The sequence below is a fragment of the Alnus glutinosa genome, chromosome 2 (genome assembly GCF_958979055.1).
Source record: "Alnus glutinosa chromosome 2, dhAlnGlut1.1, whole genome shotgun sequence".
Classification (NCBI taxonomy): Eukaryota; Viridiplantae; Streptophyta; class Magnoliopsida; order Fagales; family Betulaceae; genus Alnus; species Alnus glutinosa.
The window spans coordinates 9,831,497-9,845,433 of NC_084887.1; the positions used below are offsets into that span (position 1 = coordinate 9,831,497).

The 13,937-nt window shown below is 34.2% G+C and overlaps 1 long non-coding RNA gene across 1 annotated transcript; it reads left to right on the forward strand.

Moving 5' to 3' along the window:
* The first annotated feature begins 5,638 nt into the window (after positions 1-5,638).
* On the forward strand, positions 5,639-8,105 carry LOC133861828 (uncharacterized). The gene is made up of 3 exons (XR_009899080.1): positions 5,639-6,195; positions 7,368-7,419; positions 7,888-8,105. It is a non-coding gene; the product is annotated as an uncharacterized LOC133861828 (long non-coding RNA).
* The last annotated feature ends 5,832 nt before the right edge of the window (positions 8,106-13,937 follow it).

Here is a 13,937-nt window from a genome sequence, read left to right on the forward strand (position 1 = left end):
CACTACACAATTTATCTCCAATGACCCAATATCAATTGGAAAATGCTTCCAATGCACAATTGACAACAAATTCAATAATATAGTGATGTTTAAGCTCTCCATTTAGATTTAGTTAGCTCTACGGACAGTATAAATCTTTCCGACTGCCTGAAGAAAAGAAAAAAGAAAAACAAATAATAAAAAAAAAAGATGGTTCATGCAAAAACAACTTAAGCAAGTGCTGCACATAACGATTTAATGATCAGAACAAAGGAATCTCTTTGATATAATTGCGTTGAAAGTATAAGAACTCAATTGTCATCACAAAAGCAATAAATTTACAATGCCTTATAAACCAATATATTTCATCTCTCATAAACCAATAAGCCATTTGTTGTACATGTGAGATCGATATAAACTTCTCCACATGGAGTTTATGAGAGTATCCATAGGATTTTTTAAGCCGAGCAATTCCTCAGCCTGGAGATTAGGGGTGCTTCAAGTTTGACATCGGAACCAAGAAATGCCTTCTTTTGGTTTCTGGAATGTGAAAGAAAAGTGTCCTTTCAGTACATCTGGAGCCATCTGCAACCTAGAGCATCTGCTTAGCCTGAACAATCCCGGACAAAAGCATTCTGATGACTATACTGTTCTTGAGACATCATCCATCCCATCTCTTCTGCCAAAAAGAGAGAGATGCATGTGCATGAATCCAACATTGTCACGCTGGTTCTAGTAAGAAGTCTTCTCCAAAGGGAATTCTGAGGCCACCCATTGGATGATTGAACGCAAATTCTACCCCAGCCTTACCAAGCAATTCATGGCTCTCTGTCTTCCAACTTATCATCATGAACTTAGCGGTGACAAAGACTTCATATCTGTTGGAAAACATCATGCCCATCCATTTCTAAGAGGACAAACAACAAGGAATCCCACTTGAAAAGAGAAACCCATTGTTGATTCACTTGGCCATTATTTATGGGAATAGGACACTTTTGAGAATAATATCTACGATCTAATTTAGTCTGTTGATGTGATGCAGATCTTAACAGTTAAATATTACTATACATAAAAAAGGGGAAAATAAATTTACCCTCCAAACTATCACCAATTTAGCACTTAGACCACCAAACTTAAAGTGTTTCAGGTGGCTAAAATTGTGACAAGTAGCATAACTATATTAAGAAATAATACATACAAAAAAACTCAATGACTACAGCCTGGGAGCCGAGAGCAAAGTGCAAAGAAGAGTTAATGATCTATGTCTAATGGTATTCCTCTAGTTAGAAATTGCAAAGATTCGAATCATTAAATGAAAAATCTATGTATATTAATGAGAAGGTGTTGGTCAATGTTTCAAAATGCTCTTTCCTATAAAGCGCCAACATGAGGATTTCATCAACCATCAGTTGCAGAGAAAACAATCTTTTGGAGTGAAAAAGGTCATAGAGAGAAGCCAAGGCATGACTTTCTAGGGTATATGTTTCTTCATGTTCTCTCATCTTTCTAATTATTTTTTCTCCTTTTACAATTGTCTTGCTTCAATTAATACTTTCTCATAAATTGGGATTCAGAGACATCACCATTTTGCTTCTTTATATTCTTAGTCCTCTTTAAAGGGATGAAGCTAAATCTACAAGAAAATCGCACTCTCCGCAACAAAGGCACTCTAGAAGGTTACACATTACATGAGTCTATCCATTACATCTTTCTTCATTCTATCTCTCTTCATTCATGCATATATATAAACTCGTCTGCCTATGTATATATGGGTGTTTGTGTGTATAAAGTTAGAAACGTGAGTACAATTTATGTGTCTCTGTTTTTTGCTTGTTCACATAAATGAGTAAAATGATGTTTGACGCATGTCACTCTAGATTTCATCATTCGTATTCTCTTACCAAATACTTCACCTAAAGACGCATGGTTATTGTTACCTAGAGTCTTGGACTCCACCTAAAGACACATGGTTATTGTTACCTAGAGTTGTAGTTTTCATTTATTTAACAATTGCATTTTCAAAAAACAGTTCCAAATATTTTCTTGCTCCGACATTTCTAATCCAAAACTCTCCCTATCTCATGCACACATAATCCCTGGAACTCACTCTCTCTATCTCTCTCACTCTTAAACTCTTCCGCAACATGGTCCTAAACAACCCACGTAGTCGATTCCACTGCAGAAGCAGAAGAGTCAGACTACTCTGACTCTAAAAAATACTTATTTGAAGAAGCATATGTCAATTACGACAATAAGAAAAAAGAAAAAAGAAACTAGATATTATATTTGATATATATACACTAGATTATGACAAAATTATAACATAAACATTGGGCATTATTTTTTTGGATTTACTAGCCGATAAACTACTACTGATTTATAACCTTATCAATCCAACAACTTACAATAAAGAACTGTGAAGGTGGACGGCTAAGACCTATCCACAATAGCAGCTTTGAAAAATTAAAAAAATAAAATAAAATAAAACAAAATTGGTGTTTAGGGAAATTTTCTTTTTTAAAAATAAAAAAATAAAAAAAAATAAAAAAAATAAAAAAAAAATTTAAATTTTTTTTTAGTTTTTTTATTTTTAAATCAAAAAATGACACGTGGCATGGGTATCATGGGAATATTTCACCAAAATGGGCATTTTTCAAACGTTTTGGTAGTTTGAGGGTTAGAGTCTAAATGCTGGTAGTTCAGGGAGCCAGCCGTAGAATGGCTAGTAGTTTGGGAGTCTAAATTATAATTTTTTCAAACTTTTTTATTTGGGATTAAAATTCAGAGTGCTACAATACTTATGTGTGATACTTAAATCCCCTCCATTTCGTAGTCAAATAAAAAAGTCAATAAAGACTGTCACTTTAATTCGCTAAATCTTATCTTCGAGTACTCAATTTAATCATTTTTTATCATTCTTTGTGTTAGTTTGTGATTGGTCTCATTCTGTTTAGACAAAATCACTTGTATGTAAAGATGTTATTTTACAAGGGATTCCGCTATTCAGAAGTGTTTCAGAAGATTCTGCACTGCTTGCAAATCAGAAGATTTTCGGTTCCCTGTCAGCCGTCCGGACGATCGTGCCATCCCGTCCGGATGCTCATCTGCCCACTGTTCCATCCGTCCGGACGACGTGCCATACCGTCCAGACGCCCAGATAGACCTAGCATCATTCGTTCGGACGACGTGGATTTCCGTCCGAACCCTTCACTGTATCGAGAAGCTTCTGTTCCAGCTTGCATCCGTCCGGACGTCTCAGCAGCCCATCCGGATGCCTTTCAGTATTCGACTAAGCTTCAGATTCTTTCCAAGTTCATTTATGGGAAGATTGATGCAACCGTCCGGACGAAGTGGATTCCCGTCCGGACGCACTTCTCCTTAAGGTAAGAATCGCAATTCAAATTCAGTCGTCTGTACGCCAGTCTGCCATCGTCCGGACGCGTGTGTATCTGATATGGAAATTACAGAATTAACTTCAACTTTATGGTCCAGACGCGCGCACCACAGATATGAAAATTGCGTGTTGAAGATCAACCATCCGGACGGCCATCCCCCTTGGTCTGGACACGCTAAAGCCTTATATGGAAATTACTTGCAGCGAACATGCGACTGTTCGGACGACAGTGTCTCACCGTCTAGACGCGGCTCTCAAACAAGAAAGATTTTCAGCGAAAATCTCATAAATTCTGGTCGCACAGTTGTCCGTCCGGACGGCTCAGGCTCACCGTCCGGACGGCATCCGTACATATTACTGCAGTCGCCCATTTGAACCCTCAGCCTATAAATAGAGACCCCTGGGCATTAAGAACTGCAAGAATTCGGTATTGAATTCCTTCAGAGCTTAGAGAGTTATTTTGTGAAGTTATCGGAGCTGACTTGTTCTCTCTCAAGCCATTGCAAGTGTGATGTTGCTGCGCTACAATTGAAGTCTATCTTAGGGGTTGGCCCTAAGGTAAAGGATTCCATTAAAGACCCCTTCAGGTAGGAGACCTGGTTGGGAGGCGTTCGTGTTGGGTTACACGTTAGAGAGAAAGGTACGACCACTGCATCAGGGGTATGTGAGTGTTACTGCTTTGTATCTAGTCTTGTCTTCTGAATAGTGGATATCCTGGGTTTGGCTACCCCGGAGTGGTTTTTCTCTTAATTGAGTTTCCACTTCGTCAACAAAATATTTGTCTCATTTAATTCCGCATTTAATATTTTGTTACACACTGTTCACACACAATTGTTAAAATTAGAAGTCCATTATTTTTCACTTTGTACCTTGTAAAATCTCATCTCACTATGTAGATACAAGTTTTAGTAACTCATACTAAAACACTTAGGCATAAGATTAAGAATGATCAACCCTATTAAATTTATCTCAAGGGGAAATTCTTTATTCCTTTAATTTAATTAAACGAACTGGATTCCTTCTTGAAAATTTTGTTCCCACAATGCTACTTGTGATCACCCAACGCATCGAGAATTTTGACTGCAATAAGGTCTCACTCCAAAATGTATCAAAGTAACTTCCACTTCACATGTGAGTCTGCGACTCCTCAAGATTTAGAGCAAATGTCATAAGTAGTCGTGAGTGTACATTATTTTTTACACAATGTTAAGAAAGAATAATGACTCAATTGATCCGTTTAGTGTATTGTATCCGCACCAACACATCATCCTGAAGTCAACACTTCACATGATCAAGATATATCACCATAGTTATGTGTTATAGTCTTACCAATGGAATGCCCAGTTCCATTAACAACCACGAACAATGATTTTTAAGTTACAAGAGTTTATGACAAAGAACTTCTATATGATAATCTCATTACTCATGCCAAAGTCATATATAGTGTAACTTAAGGACCATTACATGCATATGATAAACAATAAGTAATCAATAGTATAGCGCCCCAAATTTTAAGTCATAAAATAAAATGTCTTAAATTAGAATTTAAGACTAAAGAAAATAGACAAGTCTAGAATTAATGTTTGATCCACAAGACTCGACGTTCGAACGACTTAATACTATAGAAAATAGTATTCACATCCAGCAGTTAATAAAATACGTGGCTTCATACACAATACTTTATTCCCGATAAGTTAATAAGATTACATGAATATTTATGAAAATAAATATTCCTTAGTCTTATTATTTACAAACCATGATTTTATAAATAAAGAATAATATTATTAGACTATTAATATTACTGGTTTATTAAATAGACTGAATTGTTCAGTAAGCTAATGGCTATAATAATATTGATGAATAATATTATTGTGTATATATATTTATGGTGTTATAATATTATTGAGATAATAATATTGAAAATAAAACGAACTAAACTTAAAACAGACTTACATTATAATCTTAATAAGTTAGATTAAATAGGTAAAGACTCGAGGTAAAAATATCTGCGGTAAAAACGTAACTAGTAAGTTTCAAAAAATATCTACAAATTAATCCAAGTTAAATTGACTAAGATAGAACTTAATTATAGGTTAATCAAAATATCTGCTGATATTTTGTATAGTCATCATTTCATTTGATGAGTCACTCATGTGACTCATCTCTGTCATGATTGCCCTGTGACTCATCCTCACTATGGTCTCACTCACCCGCCTACATAACAGTGACCCTTTGCCCCTCTGAAACATCAAACACCCAGTTCCTCTTCTTTCTTGTTTTTCCCTTCTTCTTTCCTTTCTTTCTTCTTCTTTCTTGTTCTTCATTTCCTCTTCTCACCCGAGTACACAGAGAGAGTGAGAGATGAGATTGAGAGGGAGACAGAGAAAGAGAGACCGAGCAAGAGATCGAGAGAGAGAGAGAATATGAGATTGAGAGGGAGAGCTGGAGCTGGAGACCCGGGAAAGAACCAAAGAAGACCCGAACGAAATCCATAAACCCGAAAGCCAGAGAATGGGCAGGGACCCCAATTCCGTGATTTCCGGCGACCTGTGATAAGGATTTCGGTGGGTTCGATGGAGGGACGATTTCCTGTGAGCCCTGGAATCGACGAACCGAAAGGCTAAGAAGAGAGGATTCAACGGATCCGTGAGCTGAACCCATTAGACCCTGGAGGAGCTCCGATCATGAAACCCAGAAATCCGACAAACCCATGAGACCCGACTCTTCATGTATCAATGCCGATGGAGCTGGAGATACAATTTCTGGCGTAATCAAGGGTGATTTCCAGTAGATTTCTCTATGTTTGAGCAGGGATCCTCTAGGTAATTTCTAGTTGCTATTCTGTTGATTTTGGGTATGGATTTCCTGTTGGCCTTGTGAAGATTCGGCCGTGTATGTTGGGGAAACCGTATGTTGATTTTTGGTTTGAGCTATGTTTTGGATTTGGGTTTCTAGTTGGTTGTGTGGTTCGGCCAACTATGTGCTGTTTTGGTTAGCCGATTTTTATGTTGATTTTAGTTGATAAATTATGGGTTGGGGGTTTTGGTTGTTAACCGGACTGTGTGTGTAACTGAGCTGTATTTTGGGATAATGGTTCTCGGACAGATCAAATTTAAAAGCCTTTATTTTCTGTTGAAGTGATCGTGTGGGCAGCGACCAAATGATGTAGGTGTAGTTTTGAAACTGATTTTCTTTTAGGTTATTGAACCATGAATTGAGTAGTAGATTTGGGTTAAAGGGTTAGTTGTTTGGTGTTTAGTCGTGTACCTCTGGCTTTTGGGTTGTTGATGATTTCGGTTGAAATCTTCTGTTTTAATTGACTAGAATTCTGTGCTTTGAAGTCATGAGTAATTGGCCATGTATTAACTGATTTAGTATTCGTTCGGTTAGGTTCTTTTGAAATTATTAAATATGATTTTTTTTATGGGTGCTAACCGAATGGAGGATTTTATACTTGTTAAATGCTGGCAGAGTTTTGATTGGATAATTTTTGGAGTTGACCTTCTCTTTGAGTTTTTATAACAATAGATTGAAAAATAATTTTGAGAAGTGATTCTATAAGTAATAGTTTTCCTGATTGATTAATGGAGAATAAATTTGGTTGGGTTGATGTTGGCCGTGTATTGTGGTTGTTTTGATAGTCTTGAGTATGTATGTGTATTATGAATTCTCTTTAACCTAGTGTGGGAGCTGGGTTAGCCAAATAAGTATATTTGAGATTATTGGGTATTTAAATAATATGTATAGACTTTTAAATTGGTTAAAGTGTTGATTTTATGGGATAAATCAAAAATGGAAGTGTGATGTTAAAATTGGTATTTTTTTTAAAAAAACTAAACTTTGGTGTTTTATGGAAATTGGTTGAATATTATTTGGATGAGTTTTATGATTTATGGAAAATATATTTATGTGTGATTAAGGATCATGTTTAAGCATGAATTTCTAAAAGTAATTATATTGACCTTTTATGTACATATTTATGTATTTATTGCAGATGATGAACTGAGATTGCACAAAAGGGTTGTAAATATAAAATACTTACTGAGGTTAGTACTAATTTCAATAGTGTTATGTTTATGTTTTATTTTAATTGGATGCGTGTGAATGATTACTGCATACTGTGAATAATAAACCTATTAATATTGGAAGTAACGTCTCCCAAAGGTTCAGGATGTGAATGTTGCCTGAACCGAAAACATTAATAATTAATATTGGGAGGAACGTCTCTCAAAGTACTAGGAGAGTGACGTGTAACGTACTCTGCTAGTGCGGAAATATGCTAATAAAAAGTAATGTAGGAGGAACGTCTCCGAGATAGTCGCTAATCGAGTAACAGCTCAGAACGAGTGTAGTGAAATGACTATATTGAACTATTTAACACTTTGCATACAAAATTGTCATCCCATCATTATGTTATCTCTCTCCTTAAATAAAGCATAATACATTATATTGTTGAATAACAGTTAGCTCACTTATGTAAATATGGAGTTGTGGTATTAACCATTATCTCATAGATGATTGTGCAGGAACCGAGACTGATGAGTACCGGGATTATCAGGATCCTTGTGATGATTTTGATTACATAGACGAGACTACCTAGTGTCTCCCATTTTGTGGTGGGCTTACTGAATAGTCTATCTTTTATGATAATGTTATGACTTATTTTATGCATTCCCTAAACGACTTGTGTTTTATTTCATAGTTTGTATAATGACAATAATTATGTAGAATTTGTGCCGCATGTGGCACTTAAGTTATCACTTTTCGTGTGTATTTATTTGTAAGACAATTTAATCATTTTAATGCATCTTGAGGTATTTCAGTCAAAGCTCTAAACGTATTGTAAGGGAATTGTCCTTGGTGTTTGAAAAGAAAAAAATAAAAGATATTCATATTTTTTTTTCCGCTGCAAGATTTATTATTTCTGAAGTATTAATGACACGTAATTATCCAGATATAATTACTTATGCCTTTTTGTAAAAAGCTGGTCGTTACAGTATGGTATCAGAGCAGTTTGCTCTGAAGACTGGTAGACTTGACCCTAGAAGTCTAGAGGTAACACAAGAGCTATAGGAAAAATAAACTTTTTCTAAACTCCTTAAAAGCTTTTGTATGAAGTTAAATAGCTGAAGAAAAAAGTAACTATCATTTACAGTTAGGATTTCTATACTTATGTGAAAGTATGCATTGTATGATTCTTATGGTTATATGTTTTCATTGCTATGCGTATTAGGTCACACATTAATATGACTTGCTATGCATTTTAGGAAAACATATTGATGTGATTTAGTATAAATTACATGCTATATAAAAAAATATGCTATGAAACTATTTTGATTAAGAAATGATTCTGAAATAAGAAAAAAAATGTTTAAGTATGAACTTTTAACATTGGTGCAATTTACAAATAAAGCTTAGATGTGATAAAAACATCTTAAAAATAAAGTTTTGTGAAAATGATAATCGTATTTATATTGTATGCATATTTGAAACTCTAATGTCTGCAATTCACTGAATAAGCAGAAACTAAACTCTTATTCTAGAATGAGAATTAATACTCATTCATGTGTTATTAAAATGTTTTCAAAGATTTTGAAAACACCTACTAATAATGTGTATGCTAAAATATGTATGATGGTAGTAATGTACACTTGATCAAATGGTACATAGCATTACTATCGATCATGCCTTTAAATGTATGCCTTTAATTTTTGGTATAATCTCCGAGTTATCTATAGCTTTATAACGCAAAGTATTTATTTGCCCTAGCTTTAAAGCTATTAGATAAATGTTTGAACTATCATTTGATTAGTAAAGAATTGAATAGATATGCCTTCATTGAGATTAACAAATTTAGATGTTTTAAGTACAGAAGGATTTCACCATGATTATGATCTCAGCATGATGTGGATAAGGTTCTTAGTTATAGTATCGGGCAGCAGCGTGCCTATGATAAACAAAAGATTTGAGGTAAGATAATAGAAAGGATCTCATGATTAGGATGATTGATATCTGATATTACTTTCGAGGTATAATTATGAAATGATAAGTTTGGAGATATAGATTACATAATCTTGGTGCTTGATGCCTTTGTAGAGTTACGTAAGTTGGTAGATTAATCTAGCACTTTATTGATATGCTGAGGGATGATATTTGTCCTATGTCCATGCTAAGGATAACCTTAGAATTTGAATGTGGGGACTAAATTGTTATTTTGGCCTACTTCGAGGATCTTTGAATTATTTTTTATTTTTTTATATCACAATAACCGATTTTTAAATTAAGCCAAACAAATGCACTGATATTGCATTTATCCTTTTTTTTTTTTTTTTTTAGTTTTAATTTTTTTTTTAATTAGTTTTTTAAAAGTTTTTAATATTGATATTTTTTATTAAATTATTTTTTGAGGGTATTTCTATCTTTAAACTAAATTTAACGTTTAAAAGAAAATATTCCATCGGATTTAACGAGATTCCTTGACAGAAGTTGGATTTTGGTAAGTAAATGGTAGTTCGATGCGGTCAGGTGGTGAGAGTGTCAGTTCATGAGGATATATCGACAACAACTGATAGTTCATGAGGAAATAAGGTAATTATCCCATAATTTTATCATGTAAATAGTAAATTTTAAAAATAAATTAATATAAAAGTTTCATTACATACCTGAAAATTTTCAAGAAATAGAAAAATTGTAAAATATATATATATAAATGGCTTTTTACTCTATTTTAGACATTGTCTTTTCATTGTGTACCTTAGAACCTATGAAAAAAAATAGCCAGTTATTGATTTACTCATGTTTTCTTTTTTTTTTTTCTTTTTTTCGCGATACTCGTGGCTGAAGGCGACCACAGATCCGCTACAAAATATGAGGGAGGTCGTTGCCAAACCCACCCTCACCTACTTACTTAGGAAATCAACATTACATGGGATGTTTGGATGCAAATAAAAAATAAATTCTACTTGTTACAATGTTCGATTTTTTTTTTTGAAATCCGAATATATAATACAACCCGCATTTAACCCAAATACAACCCGTATTCTAACCTGAATTTACTTTGAATTTTAAGCAAGTTTCTGAATCCCAACCCAGATTTTTTATAACTCCAACCATTCTACACAACTTTCCATACCTCCAATTATTTCCTACCATGGTTTTTCGTGAAAAAATATTCTCATACAACTATCACCCAAACATGATTTTAAATACAATTTAAATTTTATCAATTATCCAACCATCTTTTTTGCCTCGAAATTTGCACACTAAATAATAGTTGAATTCAAATTTCAAAAAATTTGAACACCCAAATGTGCCATAATACCAAAGTAACTATACTTGGGAGAAAAGAAAAAATTGGGCAGGCCAGCAAGGGCATTTGGCCCCTCTCGACCCAACTGCTCTGCATTGACAACATGTATACCACTATAAACTTATTTGCATAATTGCGTTGGAGTTTTATAAATGTTTATTAAAAGCTCAAGAGTCACTAGACATGATCTTAAACAAAATTAATGTTAGTCACAAAACCCATCAAATGTTTCTAAGGTTATCATGCTTAAACAACTTTTCGCTTAAATAAATTCAAATACAACTTTCATGCTTGATTGGACATTTGGACACGACTTTTGCTAAAAAAAAAGAAAAAAGAAAAAACTCTTAAAAATTACGTAGATGACTATAATAAAAACTTAAGAGTCATGAGACTTGACCTTAACAAAAATTCAAGTTAGTCAAAATCCATCAAACATTTCCAAGGTCACCATGCGTTGAACAACTCTTCACTTAAATATATTTAAACACAACTTTCATATTCGATTAAACATAACTTTTGCCATTAATTTTTTAAAAAAAAGAAAAAACTCTTAGAAATTTCTTGATGTCTATAATAAAAACTCAAGAGTCAAGAGACATGACCTTAACCAAAACTCATGTGAGCCAAAAGCCATCAAACCTTTCCAAGGTCAGCATACTTAAACAATTATTCGCTTAAATTTTTTTTTTAAAGGAATTTTCAATAAAAAATATTTATAATTTCAAGATATCCAATAACTCTTGTATATAAAAGCTTAAGATGTTGTAGGTTATGGATTCATTCTGGAATTCGAAAAAATTAAGTGATCTCAAGAGAGGGAGAGGAATAATGGGTGAAAATGGTATGAAGAGATATATGGTATGGTGATCATGATAATGTTGTTAGTGAATCGTTTTCTAATTCTATCTGTCCATCCATTGCCACTACGCACTCGACTTCGCTCTTTCTTTGAAATTCACTTTGCTATCCCCAAAAGGAAAAGAATTGCTAAAAATAAAGAGGAACAATTCAAAAGTTGTTATTTAGATTGTACTCTGATCTTCCTCAAGGATTGGGATTCGCATGGGGTTTACTTTGCAAAGGCGCATTTCAATCTTTGTCATGAAAAGTGCAAACAATTATATGGCATATGGCAACTGTACTATTAGTTGCAGAGTTCATAATGTTGGGATTTAAATCCTAAATTTCAATGTACTATTTACATATAAGTTTGTTATGAATAAAGCATATGATATTTTACATGCTTAATAAAGATTATATATATTTTGCATGTGAAGGGCCTTTGGATTACATCGAATATGGTCTATGGTGTAAGTAATGGGGTTATCACACAAGGTCTTAGTACATAATCCTTGTAATATTAAATTTTGTATAGTTCGCAGTCGGTAATGGAATTGGACATTCCATTTGTGAAAACTATTACATATTGAATCTTTGTGATTTATCTTGATTATGCGAAGTTAGAGGCTTCGGATTGATGTACCTAGTGGAAGTTCTAGTTCAATTATAACTTCTACTACAGTTTGTCCCACATTGCTTATATCACACACTCTCCTAGTATTCAGAACTTAAAAATAAATATGCATGTAGCTCTTGTAAAATAAGTGACTGCAATAGTTCTTTAGATTTTACTAAGAACTAATATTTTTGAGTTAACACTCGATAATAAGTTTAAGTTTTGAAGAGCAAGTTGAGAGCCCACACTCTTGGTTATCATTAGTCATTGATGAGAAGATCACACGTTCTTTGTTGAGGAGCAATGAGCAAAGTTTTGTCCAAAAAGCCAATGAGTGGTCGTGATCTTCAAGTAAGTGTTTTTGCTTTGTAGTTTAATTTTAGGGTTAAATACAATTTAGCCCCCCAAACTATCACCATTTCTCCGGATGGCCCCCCAAACTACCAAGGCTTGTACTCTGGCCCCCCCCAAACTACTACTTGCTTATTTTTTGGCCCCATCCGTCAGTTTGTGCCGTCTAAGTGGACGAAAACTGAGTCACGTATACAACATGTGACTCTTTTAGCCCAAAATACAATTTAGCCCCCAAACTACCACCCTTTTTCTGGATGGCCCCCCAAACTACCAAGGCTTGCACTATGGCCCCCCCAATTACCAAAACTTTTGAAAAATGCATCTTTTGGCGAAATATCCCCATAATACCCTTGACACGTGTCATTTTTCAATTAAAAAAAATAATAATAAAAAATTCAAAATAAATAAACTAAAATTTAATTTCTTATTCCTTATTTTTATTTGTATATATATATATATATATATATATATATATATATATATATATATATATTTTTTTAAAAAAAAAAAAGATGGTGTTTAGGGTGGCATTATTTCCTAGGTGTTTAGGGGTGACGTTATTTCCCAACCGCGGCCCGATCCTCTTGACACCCCTCTGGTCACCGTCTGTTTGCAATGCCGTGATGACCGATTTTATAGCCCAGCTCGGTGAGTTTCAATTCACAATCATCAACTCGCTAATCTCAGCCGAGCTCAAGCTCGCCCCGCTCTAGAAAATATACTCCACTTGAGAGAAAAACTTGTGATCTTTGAGCCTTACGTAGCTATTGACCAATGTTTTGAATGCCAAAAAATCACAAAGAGGAAAATGGATATGAACATTGATGAACAAGCTCACGACCGTTGATTTCTCCGTCAAAAACCGATCGAGGTCTTCCACAACGATGATAGACTTTGTTTTTTTTTTTTTTTTTTTAAATTTTTTGGTTGTTTTAATTTTTAATTGAAAAATGACACGTGGTAGGGGTATTATGGGGATATTTTGCCAAAAATAGCATTTTTCAAAGGTTTTGGTAGTTTGTGGGACCATCCGGAGAAAGAGTGGTAGTTTGGGGGGCTAAATTGTATTTTTCTCGGGCTTTTGGGCTAAAAGAGTTACGTGTCGTGCATGTGACTCAGTTTCTGTCCACTTAGACGGCACAAACTGACGGACGGGGCCAAAAAATAAGCAAGTAGTAGTTTGGGGGGCCATCCAGATAAACTGTGGTAGTTTGGGGGGCTTAATTGTATTTAACCCTAATTTTAAAATAGTATTGTTCTTCACCTGTTTTTCATAAAGTTCAGTTTTGGCTTGGAATTTTTATTTTCTGCTGCACAAACATATTTTTCCAAACCAATTCCCAACACATAAACACCAATATTGGATTTGGTATAGATTCTTGGGATCCCATAATATTTTCCTAATATAGCCCATAATCATAAAATTGCATATTATTGCAATC